The sequence below is a fragment of the Betta splendens genome, chromosome 2 (assembly GCF_900634795.4).
Source record: "Betta splendens chromosome 2, fBetSpl5.4, whole genome shotgun sequence".
NCBI lineage: Eukaryota > Metazoa > Chordata > Actinopteri > Anabantiformes > Osphronemidae > Betta > Betta splendens.
Genome location: NC_040882.2, coordinates 5,719,911 through 5,740,302, shown reverse-complemented (window position 1 = coordinate 5,740,302; position 20,392 = coordinate 5,719,911). Strand labels below are relative to the sequence as shown.

Genomic DNA, 20,392 nt, shown 5'->3' with positions numbered 1-20,392 from the left:
ATCTTTCAGAGTCCCGGCAGTTTCCTGCCTTAGATTTTTATGTGTTCCGGCCGGAACCTTTTTTCGAAATTTCTCTTCCACGGACGTCTCCGTAGAAAGGGAACCGCTCAGATCAGCGACAGGGTTCTCGGAAGTGCTCCCTCACCGTCAGGCCCCTCTAAGACCCGGGTCCCTCGTATCTCAAAAACACTTCCCCCTGCAAACGCGCTCCGTATTTCAGAAGCCGTCTTTTATTTCTTGTCCACTCCCTTTGGACTGCGCTCAGATCTGCACACTGGTCTGTATCCTCAGTACAGACAAAACAAGCTCGTTCCACGAGCCAACCCTTAGCAACCACCGTCTCGGCCACCAGGGCAGACTTTGACCTAATTAATTTTCCTAATCAAATTTAGTGTTTCAACCAAAGATTTCTTTCCTTTTTTTTTTTCAACCAATTGAAATGTTTCAGCTAAATTAAAAATATAAGTTCCAATCTTTTTGTTTTTTCCCGAATCAAAAGGAATCTCTCTCACCGAGCCGAGCCAAATTAGGATTCGAGTTTGAATCTGAGTTCGTGGATCTCGTCAGAGGAGATCCAGACGGGTGAGCAGTCCTCCCAGCTCTGAATGTCTGTAGAGGTTTGGAGGCTCAGCGACCCTAGTCCTCAGGACTATCGTCCCTGGTCACACCGTCCAGACGACCTGCAGCGGATCCTGTTCGTAGACGCCAATTTCTGTGGTGGAAATTTTCCATAAAGAAGTAGATGAGAGAGAGTTGTCCTTTTGTGCGATTTATTGAAACAATAAAGAAAATAAAAATAATGGGGAAAGCAAATAAAAAGCATGGATGTTGATCGTGCACATCAACAAACCAAAAACCAGCTGGGGAGATCAGTGCACACACCACGAAGGTGTGATGCAAAGAGCCCACGATCCTCAAGTTGTCTCTGCCTTTTAACCCCTTTCTCTGGCGCTTTGTGGAATGTCTCTCTGCAGCAATGGAATTGTTTGTGCCACTTTATCTCGCTGTGAGTGAGAATGTTTGCATTCTCACTTCTGCATCGTCATGTCTTGTTATCCAAAGGAAGTAACACCGAGCTTCCAAGACAAGATGCATTGGGTTTAACAGCCTAGGGTCTGGTGGGGAGTCAGATAGGATGGAGCCAGAGTCCGGGTGTAAAAGACAAACATATATCATAAATTATTAGTCAGTCAAATGGAGCATCAGATGTTTAGACTTGATGTACGTCAGGGCACAAGAGATTAGTTGTTTGTGTAAGAATGTTCAGTTCAGTATTGCACCTAACCAGCACATGACGAGTGTGTTGGATAAGAAACAGCACAAAGGTAAAATTTTTCCATTACAGAGGACACCACAAAGCTGGAGCACAGACTTTCAGCAGCCTTGGGCTGATTCCATCAGGTCCTGCAGCCTTTGTTGGATGAAGCTTGTTCAGAAGCTTGGGTGGATGAGCCCTGTGGGTGATGTGAGGGGGGGCTATCGTGGGCAGTGAGGCGTTTATGGCCCAACCTGGAATCTGTTAAAGAAGGTATTAAGTTGGTGGCCCTGTCCTTGGACCCCTCAGTCACCTGCTGCTGGACTTGTAGCCAGTGATGGTCCTCATCTGTCCCCAGACCTAAATGCTTTCTTCCTTTCATTCAGGGTGGCTTTGATGTCATGAGTGACCCATGGTTTGTTGTTAGGAAAGCAGCCAAAGGTTTTATCAGTTACATGAGTGTCCACTCATAAATGAATATGATCTGTGATGCAGTCTGTCAGTCCATCAATGTCCTCACTATGAGGTTCACACAGAGACTCCCAGTCAGTGTCTTCAAAGCAGCTCTGCAGCAACGCGGTCCTCATCTGTCCACCTTTTAACAGTTTTAATGGAGGCAGGCAGCCTTTGAACCTGAGGTGTGTGTTGTGGCAGCAGATGAATCAGATTGTAATCTGACTTTTCCGGGGGGGCAGTGGAAGACTAGGCATCTTAACATTAGTATAAATCAGATCCAGTGTGTTCTCACCTCTGGTGAGATTATATAATTATTTATGACTTATGTTATGTTTTGTCTTACTGTATGTATTTGACATTTCACCTACATTGTTCAATGGTTGTCTCTGCCTGATAGACTCTCAACTCTAGCTCCTAAACCCAAGCCCGGGGAGTTGTGTCTCTGTCTGTTGAGACTTAGTGCTCCTTTCTCACTGATAGTCAGACGCTAGTGATGCAGGTGTGAGAATGTAAACATCTCCACACACAGTAACAGGGAGGAGATGGTTCATGCAGTCTTGCAGTTAATCCCCCTTTCTCTCACTGACTGCATGCTGTCACTGTGAGTTGTGGTTTTATTTTAAATATTAAATGTGTTACTGGGAAATAAAACTGAAATACAACAAAGCTGATTCTATTGTTATTGTTTCAGTAGCTTATATTATATTAGTTTTTCACTACATGAAGTCAGAACTCAAAAATGCCCCGTTATGTGTAAAACTTCTCTGAAACAAAGTTTTTATCTTTTCTCTAGAATCCAAAGTAACACATTTGCTGTGTGTGTGGATCAAAGGAAGTGAGTGATGCTATGTAGTCTTTACCTCTAAAGATTCTCAAGCTGTACAACTGAAATACAATAAAACTCAATTTATTGTTATTTGTCCAGTAGCTCATATTGTATTAGGACCAGTAGCACGCACAAAGTTTTTCACTACATGAAGTCAGAACTCAAAGCTTCCCTGTTTACTGGTGCTGGTTCCAGGAGTTCTCCCAGGTGCTGGTAGTCACCGCTTACAGTACATCCCTGCACAGCAACGTGTCCCGGCTGCAGACAGAGCACCCAAACGCCCTGATTCTCATCTCTAGGGACCTTAACCATGCCTGCACCCCCTCTCCACCCCCCTGTCCAACTTCACCCACTATGTAAACTGCCACACAAGAGAATTAAACTCTGGATCTTCTATATGCTAATGTCAAGAGCGCATATATCTCAGCCCCCCTCCCCCCTTTAGGACGCTCTGATCATAACCTGGTTCATCTCTCCCCTGTTCACACTCCAGTGGTAAAACAGTTCAAACAGTGAAGATCTGGACTGAAGCAAAGCAACTGCATGTCTGTTTTTGACTCTGCTCAGCCCCCAGTCTCCATCCACACGGCTCCCTCTTCACACATCTACAGTCCAGGAATCTCCTCCCAGCTGCAACTGTTGGTTGTTGGGGACCCCCCCCCAAAAAAAAACCAACTCGACAGACTTGATGGACAGAGTATGGTGGACAAAAAATATGAAGAAGCCAACAAGAAGTCCATAAATGAGTTGGTGTGACAATCAGCCTCCGTGCCACTAGAGGCGCTCCTGTGGTTTTGGTGTGGGGTCAGCATCTAAGTTCATTTCCTGTGTAATTAGTTGACCCAGCTGTTTTGAGTATTTAAGTGATGTCTTTTGGTTCATCAAGTATTGGAGTGTTACGCCACCGAGTTACGGGTAAAGAGGAGTTTTCTGATGAAGTGGAGTTTTTGGTTTCTTGCTGTCCTTTCCTGTTCTCGCCAGTAAAGGTCTGTGAGTGTCTTGTGTTCATGTTAACTTTTGCCCATAGTGTATGGAGCGTTTAGAGTGTTTAGCAGCATTTACCTGCACTGCAGTGATTTTTTGTTAAGGACGAGTGTCAAACCGGACTGAACAAGACTCTAAAACACGCTCCTAGAGCGGGGAGGCAAACTACAAAGGCCACCAAACTGAACTGGGAGGACCCAAATGCACGACCCAGAGACAGGACTGACGACAAGTGGTTTAATAACAAAAAGAACATATAGACTGAGAACAATACAAACTAAGGACGCTGCGACTGCAGGATGAACCAGAAAACAAAACATGCAAACTAACACCTGAAACTCACAGGTAACTCAAAATCGCTGCAGAGCAGGAAACTAACTAACTATCCTAACACAAAACATGCAAACAACAGTATCCAACGCAAACAGTGAACAAACACACAAACCTGGACAGAGGACAAGAGCACGACGACACTGCAACACGTAACAAGTAATACGTAACGAGTACCACATAACAAGTAACGAGTAACAAGTAATGCACCAACGAAGACTGTGCACAAACTGAGACCTTAAATACTTACTAAAACAGGTGATTCTAATTAACCTAATAACAGGACATGACATGACAGGAAATGAAAAAACAAAGAACCAACCAAGAGGGCCTTAATGTCACGTGAGCCAGAGTGCCCTCTGGCTGTCTGTAAGCTGACTCACAACAGAGCCCCCCTCTCAAAGCCGGCTCCCAGACGGCGAACTTGCACGAACCAGACGAGCCGGGCGGGCGGAGGGAGGCAAGGAGGAGGGCCAAACGAAAAGACAAGAACACAGACAGAAACGAGACCCCAACATGACAAACAGACAGAAGACACTCCAGACAAAAATAACCCATAACATCACAAACACTTGTATGATCAAAACACAACCCCACTAACGTAACTCCCAAAAGTAACCAAGTCCAAAACAAACTGAGGAGTCCTCCACCAGTCTCATGGTGGGTGCCAACGAGGCAGGGTCCAACCCAGCAGCCGCTGGGAGTCGACTGGCACTCCTGGTGCCCCTGAACACGGGCCCAGCTCCCTGGGTGGGCGTCGACGGTAGAGGCAGGGCCAGCATAGCAGCGGGAAGTTATGGCGGCAAGGCGACCAGTCTGGTGGCCTAGCCCCCCTGAGGCCCAAGGCCACTCGTGGACCACCGCGACGACGAACGGGAACCAGCGGCGTCCTCCTTGGACCACCGCGACGACGAACGGGAACCAGCGGCGTCCTCCTTGGACCACCGCGACGACGAACGGGAACCAGCGGCGTCCTCCTTGGACCACCGCGACGACGAACGGGAACCAGCGGCGTCCTCCTTGGACCACCGCGACGACGAACGGGAACCAGCGGCGTCCTCCTTGGACCACCGCGACGACGAACGGGAACCAGCGGCGTCCTCCTTGGACCACCGCGACGACGAACGGGAACCAGCGGCGTCCTCCTTGGACCACCGCGACGACGAACGGGAACCAGCGGCGTCCTCCTTGGACCACCGCGACGACGAACGGGAACCAGCGGCGTCCTCCTTGGACCACCGCGACGACGAACGGGAACCAGCGGCGTCCTCCTTGGACCACCGCGACGCCGAACGGGAACCAGCGGCGTCCTCCTTGGACCACCGCGACGACGAACGGGAACCAGCGGCGTCCTCCTTGGACCACCGCGACGAAACTTGGCCTCCACTGGACCACCAGGAACCTCAAGGGTCAAACGTGGCTTGGCGACAGGAACCGTACGAGGTGCTGCCCTCGGGGAAACAAGAAGCAGCCCCACCCTCAGAGAAGCGCCCTTCTTGGAGGGCAGACGTGGAGCCGGAACCGGAGACGAAGCCAGACGTGGAGCCGGAGACGGAGACGAAGCCAGACGTGGAGCCGGAACCGGAGACAGAGACGAAACCAGACGTGGAGCCGGAACCGGAGACAGAGACGAAACCAGACGTGGAGCCGGAACCGGAGACAGAGACGAAACCAGACGTGGAGCCGGAACCGGAGACGAAACCAGACGTGGAGCCGGAACCGGAGACGAAACCAGACGTGGAGCCGGAACCGGAGACGAAACCAGACGTGGAACCGGAACCGGAGACGAAACCAGACGTGGAGCCGGAACCGGAGACGAAACCAGACGTGGAGCCGGAACCGGACCACCCTCAGGAACAGACGTGGCCTTCTCCAGACCACCAGGAACGGCCGTGGTCATCTCCAGACCACCAGGAACGGACGTGGTCTTCATCAGACCACCAGGCACGGATATGGTCGAACGTGGCTTAATTGTCCGTTTAAAATCCATCGTTCCAACACCCTGTCCCTTCAGCTCCCTCCATATCCTTCGAGCCTCGGAAGGAGAGAGATAAACAGTTCCGGGCACGGTCTCCATCTGAGTGACGGGAGCCGTGGGCGGAGCTACGGCAGACACTGCTGCCGGTTGGGAGTCTGTTGGCACCCCTGCATAAAAATAGCCCACCGCAGTTCTGGCCGCTGCCACAAATCCAGACCGCAGTGCTGGATATCGCTGTGATGGCGAGCGTCCGGCCAGCTGGGCAGCCAACTCCTCCCGTAGCGCGGGGAACCACGTGACCAATTCCGGAACTCCCGGAATTTCGTGGAACTGCGGCACGACAACGATTAAATCGTCCAACCGACTCAATCCGTACAGCCGGCCCCATGGAGCCGGCGAGGTGCACGCAGCCCTGACATGCTGACAAAACAGCCCCCAGAAGCGAGGGTTGATCTGCTCTGACGCAGTCGCAGCCATGTGGACACTCCGGTGCAAAAACGAAACAAAACACAAAGCACAAACAAAAGCACGCACACAAAACACAGACAAGCTAACACGGACTAACACTTAGCTGGCTAGCTAACCTAAACCAAACACAAACTAAACACAAACTATGGGTCGGCTGGGTCCAAATGGTTGGTGCATTCTGTTAAGGACGAGGGTCAAACCGGACTGAACAAGACTCTAAAACACGCTCCTAGAGCGGGGAGGCAAACTACAAAGGCCACCAAACTGAACTGGGAGGACCCAAATGCACGACCCAGAGACAGGACTGACGACAAGTGGTTTAATAACAAAAAGAACATATAGACTGAGAACAATACAAACTAAGGACGCTGCGACTGCAGGATGAACCAGAAAACAAAACATGCAAACTAACACCTGAAACTCACAGGTAACTCAAAATCGCTGCAGAGCAGGAAACTAACTAACTATCCTAACACAAAACATGCAAACAACAGTATCCAACGCAAACAGTGAACAAACACACAAACCTGGACAGAGGACAAGAGCACGACGACACTGCAACACGTAACAAGTAATACGTAACGAGTACCACATAACAAGTAACGAGTAACAAGTAATGCACCAACGAAGACTGTGCACAAACTGAGACCTTAAATACTTACTAAAACAGGTGATTCTAATTAACCTAATAACAGGACATGACATGACAGGAAATGAAAAAACAAAGAACCAACCAAGAGGGCCTTAATGTCACGTGAGCCAGAGTGCCCTCTGGCTGTCTGTAAGCTGACTCACAACATTTTTAGTTCATTCCTGTTGTGTTTGAACTGAATCCTGCTGTGCGGTGAGTTTTTGTTGTATTTAAATAAACCGTTTATTGTTAACTGTGTCTGGGTCGTGCATTTGGGGTCTCCCTCTTGTTTCCCTGCGAACTGGTCTGCCGGTTGTGGCAAGGTGAGCGTGACGGGTTACTGTGGTTTTATCAGCGCGATGGGTTTGGAGCTGTGTGCTGGATGCACGTTGGCCGTGGTGCCAAAACCCTGGCTCCGTGAGAGCCGAAGCTTACCCGCTCGGAGCGGGTGCTGTCGTTGTTCCGTCGCCACCGCATCTCCTCGCCTTCCCTCAGGCAAACCCCGGTTGGTTGGGAACTGACGGGGCGAGTGCGTAGCAGTTCGTAACAGTTGGAGAAAGCAGAGGCAGTCAGTGTGACTGCTGATCTTGGGGTCACTTGCCACTTTATTAATGAGAATACGGAGCTAGCAAGTGTTTTGCTTGGTGCAGTTGAACAATGCAAGCATCATGATTCTATGTGCAAAACTTATGACCGTGCGAAATTTGCCATGTTTTGCACATATTTTACACCTTGTTGTGAAGAAGTCTCTAGAACAAACTCCTGTTCACATGGACATTAGAACAAGAGCGAAAAGAATTGTAATTGTATATTTAAAAGCAGTGTTAAGGCAAAAGAAAAACTCGCAAAGGCTCAAAATCACCTCCAAAGTCCACCACAAAAACTCCTCCAAGAAGCTGATACGCGGTGGAATTCTACGTACCTCATGTTAAAACGACTACACGAACAACGTGAAGCAGTCAGTGCAGCTCTGGCATCCATACTGACAGATACCCCCCTTGTATCACTGGACTGTGACGCTATAAGCGAATGCTTAGAAGCGCTTGCACTATTCATTTGGCTACAAATGAGTTGTCAGCAGAGCAAATTGTATCAGGATCCAAAGTGATACCTATTATTAGAATGGTGCAACACGAGCTGGCATCAACGGCTGCAGGATTAAGAAATGAAACGGCAGGTCTTCTGTGCCAGAACCTACAACATATTTTGGCTACAAGGTGCAATGTAGAAATGATCCGAGTCCTAGTTTCTCCACCCTCTGGACCCTCGTTTCAAAACATTGGCGTTTGGAAGTTAAAGCCATGCTCATGAGGCTGTGGCTAAACTGACGGCAGAATGTGAGCACAATAAGGGGGGGAAGTGCTGAGCCAGCAACATCGCAGGTAATCTTTCATTTATTAGAGTCTGTAATCTTTTTCTTTACATACATGTTTGATCAAATCTAATGTTTTTCAGTCAGCAGCAATGTTAGAACCCGATCCTGAGGCAGGAGCTGTGGACAACTTATGGGAACTGTTGGACAGCAGAGTGGGTTAGTACATTGACATAAGCATCATTTTCTCATGGAAAGAAACTGAAATGTGTTTTGTTTTAGGAGCAACTCAACAAATAGCAAATCCAACAGCAACCGTGGAAGTTCAGCGGTACCTGTCTGAGTCTAAAACCACGCACTTTGGAAACCATTCTTTTTCTTTAAAATCTTTGATGTCACAAATGACAGAAGAACTCACGCAGTAATTGCAACATTTCACTATCACACATATTTGACATATCAAGGCTACCAGATATAAGTTTATCTACAAAGAAACACAATTACACATCTTTAATAAATAATTTTTATTTTACAATAAACAGGGACTGTCAGACGTTAAGCCACCACTTATCTGTGAGGATTTGAGACCAGTTTGCTTTGTTGCATTTGTCGCAAACAACCAGCAGATGTCTGTCTTTCTAACTGTATCAAATGTTTCAAGCAGCGTGTAGATTTCAACCCAGTTGTGTCGAAGTTGCTCGGTGATTCACGAGGCTGTGATTTCACCATCTCCAGGATAGGGTCAATGTACACTAGGCAGAGTCCAGTATTAGAATCAAGGGAGCAGGCAAGAAAGGGTCAAACACAAGAGCTGGAACTGGTACATGGCAGGACTTACTAGATATGATGCTGGAGAGTTGACATGGGTTGATGATCAAACAATCTGACAGAGAACCTGAGGAGAACTGAGGCTTAAATGCATGAGTTGGTCACAGATTGACTACAGCTAATCAATCTAATGACTGGAGAGTAAAACAGGAGAAAACCAGAGCAAACCAGGAACTAAACAGGAAGTTGACAAACACAGGAAACCAGGCAGAAACCAGACAATGATGCTGAAACTGTGACACTACCCAGCCATTACTGCTGAGGAGGAGGAGGAAGCTGGAGGTGGCAGGTGTGGACCAACATCTGGCTGCTTGGACCATCAACTACCTCACAGACAGGCCACAGTCTGAGAGGCTGAAGAACTGTGTCTGATGTGGTCGTCTGCAGCACGAGTGCAGCTCAGGGGACGGTGTTTCTCCTTCCCTGTTCACACTGACCACATCAGACTCCCAGTACAACTCCCACCACTTTTACCTCCATGTATCCGGGGGGGTAGGAGTACAGGGGGTCATCACTGACTTTGTGAGCTGGTGTGAAAACAGCCACCTGATTTGGACCACCTGGTTTAGGACCAGCAAAACAAAGGAGCTCGTTCTTGACTTCAGGAGGTCTCCTCCACCACACACACGGTGAACATCCAGGGCTCAGACACTGATACCTTGGTGTTCACCTCAACAATAAACTGGACTGGTCAAACAACACAGACGCTCTGTATAAACAGGGCCAGAGTGGCCTCCACCTGCTGAGGAGACTGAGGTCCTTTGGTGTGTGCAGACAGCTGCTAAGGACTTTCTATGACACTGTGGTGGTCTCAGTAGTTTTGTATGGAGTTGTGTGCTGGGGGCAGTACAGGCAGAGACGGGAAGAGACTCAACAAGCTGGTTCAGAAAGGTTCTGGTTCTGTCCTGGGCTGCACATTGGAGTCCATGGAGGAGGTGGTGGACAGAAGGATGCTGTAAACTAACATCCATCATGGAGAACCCTCCACCCCCTGCACCACTGTAGAGGCTCTGAGCAGCTCCTTCAGCACCACACTGTTACACCCACAGTGCAGGAAGGAGCTACTGCAGGTCATTCCTCCCACAGACATCAGACTGTACAACACAGCACTACAGTCACACATATTATGTACCCACACAGTGTATTTCATTTGTTGCTGCTGTTGTTCTAGCGTTGTTTTTATACTTGCTGTGGGAAAAAATTACCACGAGAGCTTCTGATGACTCAATGAAAAGAAGAATTTAAAAAGTTGTCTTTGTGAATATATTTCTGTATATGCGTATAGGAAAAATAAAAAAATGAAAGGAAAGAAGAAGAATTCAATCAAAGTTGTCTTACTGTTGGTTTATTCTTGCAAGAAGAGAAGTACACAGGAAAAGGTGCAGTTGCCCTGCGAGAGTGTAGTTCTGAAATCTCTCTCTCTGTGCCTCCCTTAATATCTCCATTGTTGCTAAGGAGTCAAAATGTAACAACTCAGTGAAACGTGTAACATACGAAGAACAAAGTGTTCATAGATTTCATCATCTTATGCTAAATGCAATGTTTCATAACACATCGAACAAATAGCATTACTCATTGGATTACATATATAAGTTCTATGCCAATAGAAAATACTTTCACATACATGAAATTTCCATTACACTTGTCACTGATGATGAGAAATACATTCTTAGTGGGACTCTTCTACAGTTTTATGGTGCTATAGATGCTAATGTCTTCCTGGTGCAACACATCCTTACGTGTTGGAATATATATATATATTGAAACTTTCAATGCTTTCAGTTCCACTTACTGTAATAAAAAGTTTATTTTGGACTTATATGAATTGCATCTGGTAATTATTATCATCACTTGCACCTGTGTCCTGATTTTGTGCATTTAAGGTTTCTCCTCCTCAGTTCATAAGTCAGTTTATTTTGTCTTAGTAAGATTTTTTATGATTATCCTGTTAGTGTGTACTTCCTGAGATTTTTTTCTGTCAGTTACTCTGCAGATTTGTTCGTGGCATGAAAAAAAGCTTCAGAGTAACTGCCCCTGTTCCACACTTTGTCTAGTGTTTAATGGCAAATCTGTTCTGTTTGTGTGTGTGTGTGTGTGTGTGTGTGTGTGTGTGTGTGTGTGTGTGTGTGTGTGTGTGTGTGTGTGTGTATCTGTTCATTTGGGGACATTTTTAAGTCACACCGTCTCTAAGTTGAGTGGTCTAGTGTTTTCGGACCTTGTGGTCAAAGAATTGCCCTGCCATCTAGTCCAACCCAGTCACAGAGTGTCAATCTATTGTGGTTTGTAAAACTCCACAGCATTTAAAATCTTTAGAAGTTCTTCTCTGTGGAACACCAAGCAGTGGCAGTTGTTGACTAAATTGTGTAGCATGAATATACAACAAGCAGTTTCTGCTTCGTCAGCTTCCAATTTCAGCCTCCAATTTAATTTTTTGCATGACACAAAAGCATGGCCATCATCAGCAAGTAACTGCACAATCATAGTCATATATACAAAAAACAGTAAAAAGCCACAGACAGAATATACAAAGTCTACGCAGAAAAGCCAGCTGCAGTAATTAGTGCTGCTCACCAGCCACTGCATCAGCGTTTCACTGTAGACATGCAGTATTTAAATTCACCTGCAGAGAGGGGTTCATACACGAGTTAAAGCCTTAAGTGTTTTGCACAAGGTCCTTTACAATATGCCTCATATAGAAACAGTACTGACATTTCAGATTTGCATTCACTTCCATCCATCTTAGCTTAGTCCCGTACGTGGGGTCGCGGGGGGCTGGAGCCTATCCCAGCTGGCTATGGACAAGGGGCAGGGTAAACAGTGGACAGGTTGCCAGTCCATCCCAGTGCATTCATGTCTTAGTGACTGTGATGGAAATTTCCTATAAAAAAGGAGATGAGAGAGTTGTCTTTTCTGTCGCATTAAGATTCTTCTTTTTCCTGTTTATCCACCTTCTTTTTTTTCTGAATCTGTAGAAGTGTGTATGTGACACAGTTGTTGGACTCTGACCAGGGTTTCAGAGTTTCTGTGTGACAGTCATTATCAGATCAGATAAAACCTCATTGCTGTGCAAGGTTAATCTCTTTGTTACACATTAACCAGCTCATGAACTGATAGTGTTATTTTAGATGAGGGAGTCCAGTTACAGATATAGTGATAAAATTAGCCCCATCTTTGGACCAACTACTCAGTGAAGATGCAGGTTCAGTGAAGTTAATGCATCAATAAGTAAAAACAGAAACAGAATGTGTAGGATTCTGCATCACTTCTACAATTTTGATTGTAATGTCAACCTTAACTGTATTCTCTGCACAGTTCAATAAACTCAGCAGTTAGAGTCAGAGTCATTGTGTGAGTCAAAGCATGTCTCTGTGATTTACTGTTAGTTTATGTCAATGTGATCAGACTGGTTCCAGCCAAGAGGAACTGTCTCCAGCTGCAGGCTCAGGTTGAAGATGTGTTGGAGGACACCACAACACGTCCTTGGACCCCTCAGTCACCTGCTGCTGGACTTGTAGCCAGTGATGGTCCTCGTGTCCCTCCACACTTCTCTGGTGTTGTTTTTCTGAAGCCTGTGTTCCAGTTTCCTCCTCTGAGCCTCCTTCCTCTTCCTGGTTTTGACTGACAGCTCTCTCTGGTCTCCCTTCGCTGCAGCAGATGAATCAGATTATGATCAGACTTTCCCCAAGCAGGGGGGGGGGGGGTAGTGGAAGAGTAGTAAGAGTCATTTAAAGAGCAGAAAACACATTAAAGAATAGAATGGAGGATGAAGGAGAAACCGATTACTAACAGACCTTTAGTTGTAACAACCAGAGACAGAGGACTTTGTTACTGCTCAGAATGTACAGTATGAATCACAGCTCATTAGGCTGAAACACATCAGCTGGAGTACAGCATGATACTTACTACTACTAGCTACACACTGAAACAAGCAGCTGGAGACGCAGACAAACTGCTAAAAACCACTTTACCAGGTTTTATGGAATGTTCCCTGTTTACGTGCTGGGTCAGACATTAAGAATTATTTCCTGTAGACTCACCTGGTTTCCTGTAAATAGAGAGGGGGCGGAGCCTCTGATCATGTGATCCACATACAGAAGCCAACCCTCTAAAGTTAATTTAGAGAGAAAAGAGCAGAAGGAAGAAAAGTTAATTAAACACCAAGAAGAAGAAGAAAAGTTGAGGAGGTGAGTGTTTAATAACATTACTGTTACTGAGTCTGTTTGTTAATATAGCGGAAGAAGAGACAATATCCACTTCTGTCAAACTAACACTGACTAGAAGCAGATGTGAAGAGTTGATGGTGTTCAGGATCTGGCTCAGGTTGTCATTTGTCCTGGTTCTGGTTCTGAGCTCACTGGTACTGGGTGGTACTGACCGCTCAGACTGACTGAGGTCCAGAAATGTCGTGGTTTTCTGCTTCTGTTGAGTTTCACCATTTGCTTTCAGTGTTGTGAGTTTTACAGTGACCACGTTAACTGGTGACTGACTGATCGCTCCTCATTCCAGTGTCGTATGTTCTACAAATGTTTAATCTACAGTATATGTTGTGTCTGCTTGAAGCTTGATACTGAATCAAGCAGCTGTAGTCACAGTCAAACTGCTGCTACACCCAAAAACCGGTTTAGTATGGGGTGCCAAATGTAAAAGGAGCACCTATAACTAGTTTTCTCACATTTAACTAAATGACACAACATGTTTTCTCACATTTAGTTAATAGTGCAAAAGTCTAAATGTAAATGTTAAATGTAAATGTTTAATGTTTAATGTTTAATGTTTAATGTTTAATGTTTAATGTTAAATGTAAATGTTAAATGTAAATGTTAAATGTTAAATGTTAAATGTTAAATGTTAAATGTTAAATGTTAAATGTAAATGTTAAATGTTGGCCGAGTGTAAAACTGAATATTCATGAATGGGCAAGACTCCATCCCTACCCTCAAACAGCGCTGGTCTCAGATCAGAGACGCGAACTCAATCACCTCAAACAGTGCGCGCAAACCCCGCCCACATCTGATCTGGAAACTTTTGTTTTTAGCCTGGACGTAACTTCGGCTAGCTAGTATAGTTAGCCAACTAATTCTCCACCGGCGCCACAGAAATATTCTTTTTAAACCTACTTGACTCCTCATTAATGGTGTTTACGACAGAACGGCAGTTTGAAGCGGAGCCTCAGCCCGCACACCTGCCGTTACAGCCCGTTCAATCTCCCCCAACGGGAGGGAGTCGGAGCTGGCGGCCATGATGGCTTCGACTTCAAGCTTCTCTCCAGTATTTTCGTGCACCGATGTGAGAAAAGTAGTTATAGGTGCTCCTTTTACATTTGGCACCCCATAGTTTAACATGTTTTATGTAATAGTTCCTGTTTATGTGCTGCATCACCGGTTAAACACAAACTGTCATTATTCATGTAATAAAGTAAGAAACAAACAACATTAATCACTGTAACCAACCAATAAGAAAAAATGGTAACATGACTTATTATTTAATCCATGTGAAGATATTCACCAACCAGTGGTTTAATATCTGCTGATGCTACAAGTAGCTTTGCATTTAATCTGATACTTTAGTCCACAGCTGCAACAATTAAAGAACTGAGACTAACACAGACACAGTTCATAAAAGGTTCATAGAGACAAAGACAAACAGTTAAACTGACCCAGGTGAGCTGGTTCCTGGAATGAGGTGTGGCTTAGTGATGTGTCGTTCATGAACGATTCGTTCAAAATGAACTAGTCTTTCATATGTCTCGGGAGGAACGAGTCCTCTCAGTGAACGACTCGTTCAGTACGTGCAGTACCTTCTCTCGCCCCATGGCAGCACTTGCTTAAGCTCAGTCAGCAGAACAGGAAACAGAAATGATTCGTTCAGGACTGACTCAACTGAGCGTCGTTCCTCAAGGATTAATTCTTTTGTCACGTGACAGTCGGACTGCGCAGGCTCTGTAGAGCAGCAAGCGCTCCAGTTCGTTCCTGATTCGTTCCTATATAATATGACAATTTGGCCAAGATAAATGCACCAATGCACCAGGTAAATATTTTAGGGAACTTACTGTTACTTTTTGCTTTAAAAGTCTCACTAATTGTCAAAATAAGTTTTACTTTCACTTTACCAGCCGTCACGTAAAAGGGAGCTCGGGCTGCGCGGTTTAGTTCATCGTTCTCGTTCATAGTTCATCGTTCACAGCTCAGGCTCAGTGGCGAGCACCAAGTACTACAGTTCGTTCACTTGTCACGTGACCGCCGAGCCGCGCAGGCTCTGTAGCGAGCAAGCGCTTCAGTTCGTTCCTACCGCTACAAAGCGACTGTTAAACAACAATGGCAGGGAAGATGTAGGACATAAATCACGTTAATGTGGTGCGTATTTGCTAGGTTTTCACATGGTTTGAATTGGTAGTGGTCAGTATATAGTGTTTGAGAATCCATCCATCCATTTTCTAAACCGCTTACTCCCTAATGCGGGGTCACGGGGGTGCTGGAGCCCAACCCAGCTGACTACGGGCGAGAGGCAGGGTACACCCTGGACGGGTCGCAATTCACACATAGACACACAACCATTCACACACACACACTCACACCTACGGGCAATGGAGAGAGTCCAATCAACCTAATGTGAGAGAACCCGGAGAGAACCCACGCAAACACGGGGAGAACGTGCAAACTCCACACAGAAAGGTACCAGGGCCGCCTCCGGGAATCGTACCCAGAACCTTCTTGCTATGAGGCGACAGTGCTACCCACCGCACCACCGTGCCGCCCTGTTTGAGAATCGCGGCCATTATTACAACGCCCACAGCGCCACCTGCTGTAAATGAACGAAATGAACGACTGACTCGAAATGATTCGTTCACTTCACTGAACGAGACTTAAAGATCCGAGTCAGTTGAAAGAACGGAACTTCCCATCACTAGTGTGGCTGCACCTGGAACAGGTATGAAGGAGGAAACGGGATCAGACTTTCACAATAAAGCACATTTTTTCAGTGAAGCTGCTTCCTCATCAGTTGTTCTTCTGTCTCAACAGCTTCTCTACATTGGTTACGTTGCGTTAGCAATGTTATTTTGTACACCTCTGGTGTGTACACCTCTGTAGGTGTACAGGCCTTTGATTTCCTGTAAACAAACGGGGTGGAGCCTTAGTGATCAGCTGATCCAGGTACAAGGGTAAACTCTCACAAAGGTCCAAAAATGTGTTGGTTTTTTATTTTCCTGTCGGAGTTCTGAGTTTCCCAGTGACCACGTTAACTGGTGACCAACTGGTCTCTTGTCGTTCAGATACTGGATGGAGGTAACAGCATGTTGGCTTCTCTGTCACTGCAGGATTTATTTAAACAGTGTTTGGAGCTGAACTAGAATCAGTCTGACGCTGTTTGAATGTTTCTCCTGTTGTAGTTATAGAAGCAGCTGAAATCAAACAATGACTGAGGAGCTCTATTAGTCAATGTTACTTGAGTGTCTTGATGAAGCCAGTGCTCATTTATTAGAGGAGCACATGCGCTGGGCCTGTAGCTTTTCCCTGAACCCTCCATTCTCATACCTAGTAGAAAACAGAATTTATAGATGTCTTTTATTGACATTAGTGCTAAATATTGTCAGGCTTTTGCAGATATTGGACCCACATGCACAGAGCAGACAAGATGATGGGTTGGTAAATAAACAGTCTTTATTGTACAAGCGTCATCAAGGCAATCCAGTTCATACACAGTTGGTCTCAGGTGAAAGCACAAAGGGAGCAGGTAAACTCAGATCCGGGGATAGACAAGGTTTCAATAACGAGTGAGCACGGCAGAAATACAGACAAGGAGCAGGCTTATCTGTTGGTCAGGCAGTCAGGTACTTTAGCAGTCTTTTCCACAACGTAGCTAGAGATGTCCAAGTCGAGACCTCCCACTCGACTCAGCGTCGATCTTTTGAAGCGAAAGTGTCGTCAAGCAGAATCTCGAGCGCGTTCCGAATCACGTGACCAATGAGAGCGAGAGGTGTCGATACGTCACGCGACTGCCGAGCGGCTTAAGTGCAATTTGAACGGACGGTTGTTTTAATATGTCCGAGCTTTATAAACGTAACAAGCCGTCCGGAGATGATCTATAAGATGATAGATGATCTATAAGATAGAGAAGTTTCACATTACAGACATCTGTAATGTATTTATGACAAGTTCAAAATGTAATTAAAGACTAAAACTACATTTTGACAAGTCGCAATTACAATATGATATCTTTATTAGTCAGACATCAGTGCCGTGCAAACGGATCTTCTCCAAAGCTGGAGAGGTGGTGAGAATGTGATTAAAGTCATGTTCTGTGGAAAAATAAAATGAAATAAAGGTCTTTGATTAAACTAACTGACAAACATGTCTCCTCGATGTAGTAATAATCAGTTGCAGTAGAACTCTAATAACATCGGACATCAAACATGTTTGCCACATCAAGGCTACTTATACATTATTATCCAGAGAGAAACACAATTACACACCTTTGAATAAATAACTTATTTGACAATAAAACATGGAATGTGATCCTGAACAACCACGTATCAGCGAGGGTTTGATGGTCAGTCTGCTCTGATGCAGTTCTCACACACAACCAGCAGATGTCGTTGTTCTGACTGTGTCTCGATCGTGTCGAGCAATGTGTCGATTTCAGCCCAACTGTGTCACAGTTGCTCAGTGTTTCATGAGGCTTCGATTTTGCAATCTCTAAACGTAGGTACAGGCAAGGAGCAGGCAGGAATCAGGTTCAAACGAGATCAAAACAAGGTGAGCTATACGAGAATTTTGGAAAGTGGTGAATACACGCGACAATCTGGCGTCTGAGTGGTGTGTGAGGTGGTGTCTAAGTACTGGTGCTTGATTACGTTCTATCTGTCAGGTGTGCGTGATGAACCGGGAATGGAATGGAAAACAGCTGAGACATGAGTGAGACAGGAAGTGCTTCAAAATAAAACCAGAAACTGGAGCGAAACATGACAAATATCAAACTGTTTTCAGCCAACTACATGAACAGGGCAGAAAGTTTTGTAGAGTTGTTGTAGTAAAGTAGATCACTTATCTACCTATCAGTGGTTTGATTCCCTGTGAGGTGTTGAAGTGCCCTTGGGCAAGACATTGACCCCCAAGTTTAACAGCATCACAGCTATGCCATCAATGTTTCACATCAATGTGTGAATGAGAAGCAGAGTGTGGAGGTTAAATAATTATAATTATTTAATTATTTATAATTAAATAATTATAAAACAATAAAAGTACATAATATCCATCAGACCTATGACCTATCAGACCAATGTTTGTAATGTTTATGATGTGGAAACAAAGCAGAGACAAAGATCAAAGGCAGCAGTGACTGGAAGCTTGTTCAATAGAGAATCATAGAAAGAAAGCCTACATCAGTCAGTCTCTGTCTCTGTACATTATAAGTGTCATCTGGCTCTTAGAAGGTTGTGACACTAAATAGAAGCAGTTTACACACAACAGTTCTCAGCAATTAGAGTCAGAATACAGTCATTGTGAGTGAAGGGAAGTGTCAGTGATTTACTGTTAGTTTATGGTCCCTGACAGAAGTAGAGCAGCTGGTGCAGCTTCCTCTGCCTCCCACTGTCTGACTGCATCCAGCTGACACTGATATGAACCACAGAAGAAGAGACAATCAGTGGATGAGCTGATGATGATGATGATGATGAAGGAGGATTTGAGTTGATGTGCAGATGAATGATTTGTGTTTCTTCTCCACATGAAGGTAAAACGTGTGAATCCAGCAGCATGAATCAGTGTGAGGACAGAGAGGAGGGAGCCCCTCCCTCTAAAACCAGTCTGTGTGGGGACCATGAGAACCAGAACAAAGCTCAGAGGTGATGATTCTGTCTCCAAGTCACACACACATCACTGATTTACTGTTACTGCTCATTTAGGACTCAACGTGTGAGAGTCACTGTAGGTGTTTTTCTATCAGGTCCCATCAGAGACGAGGATCTGCTGGACCTGGACCTGGACCTGGACCTGGACCTGGACCTGGACCTGGACCTGGACCTGGACCTGGACCCAGCTGTGTGTCCTTCAAGAGCGACCGGTCAAAGGATGCTGTCATTACTTTCAAAGACCAACCTGTATCAGAGTCACAGTGAGTTGTTGTCAGTTTGAATCATTCTGAACAATATGATGTAAAGTTTCTCTGATTATAAACATTTGTGTTGTTTTCATTTGTTGATCTGGTTGATTTGTGTTTGAAGTGTTGATGTGAAGGAGAAGCTTTCTTCACTCTGATCATTGATCAAATCTCCATCCAGCAGTAGCTAAAGCTCTGATCCTGTAGAGGGTCTCAGGGGCTGCTCCTCTTCTAATGAAGTGCTGACGTCAAAAGGAAGCAGCTGATCATCTCTGATCAAATCTGTTTATTGACGTCTCTACATGAAGGTTTTGGTCAAATGTCTTAAAGCTTCTTCACTTGCAGCAGTAAATTGAAGTTACTACTGGAGACTTTAGTTGTGATGTTGTTGCCAAAACCTATGTCTAACAATGAATAAATGGACTGTAGGAAGTAGTTAAATGTTCCTAGTTCAACATATTCTCACTGGGAGCTGCCCAGTACAACCAGTCTGATCCCAGCAGACTCCTTGTTCCAACACTTCAGCCTTGTTCAGTGAGGGAGGCAGAGATATATGTTGTTCAGAGCTGAGACTGAAGCCACTGACTGACAGTAAACCTTCACCACTACAGGGAGTCTCTGACTCACTGCTCACATCCAACATCACTTCATGGACCTTTACCTTGTGTGTGTCTCTGTGTGGACTCATTCTTCATGGTTCCTCCACAGAGTGGACCAGCAGAGCTCAGAGGTTCCCAGTGCTCAGTCTGTCCAGCAGCACCAAACACAGCTGGACTCCATATTTATGGTCTGTACATGTACAACTACTACTGTTCATCTGTTGTGTTCAATTATCTCCATGCTGCACTTTTTAGACCAGTGGATGTCAGTGTGTCCAACATGGATCTGATGTTTGGCTCCATGGTTTTAGTGGATCAGGTCATTCATATAGTTTCTGTTCCAGCTGCTGGAGGAAAACATTGTCACGTTTGTGAAGAAGGAGCTGAAGAAGATCCAGAAGGTTCTAAATCCAGATTACCCAGAATGCTTAGAGAGTCAGAGGGAGGAGGAGGAGTTGGGTGGTGAGGATGAAGAGCAGAGGAGGAGCAGCAGAGACGCGTTTCTGAAGATCACAGTGAACTTCCTGAGGAGGATGAAGCAGGAGGAGCTGGCTGACTGTCTGCAGAGTAAGAGGATTTATCTCTACATTTAACATCACAGACACAATCACACATTTACTGATGTGTTGG

At 45.5% G+C, this 20,392-nt stretch overlaps 1 protein-coding gene and 1 long non-coding RNA gene across 6 annotated transcripts in view; one reads left to right on the top strand and one right to left on the bottom strand.

The window, feature by feature from the left end:
- Positions 1-20,392, top strand: part of LOC114844397 (NACHT, LRR and PYD domains-containing protein 12-like) — a 98,000-nt gene that overhangs the window by 71,444 nt on the left and 6,164 nt on the right. The gene's annotated exons all lie outside the window — the stretch shown is intronic.
- Positions 10,398-13,114, bottom strand: LOC129603062 (uncharacterized). Its single transcript, XR_008692622.1, has 2 exons — positions 13,037-13,114; positions 10,398-12,713 (listed from the first exon to the last, which is right to left on the bottom strand). It is a non-coding gene; the product is annotated as an uncharacterized LOC129603062 (long non-coding RNA).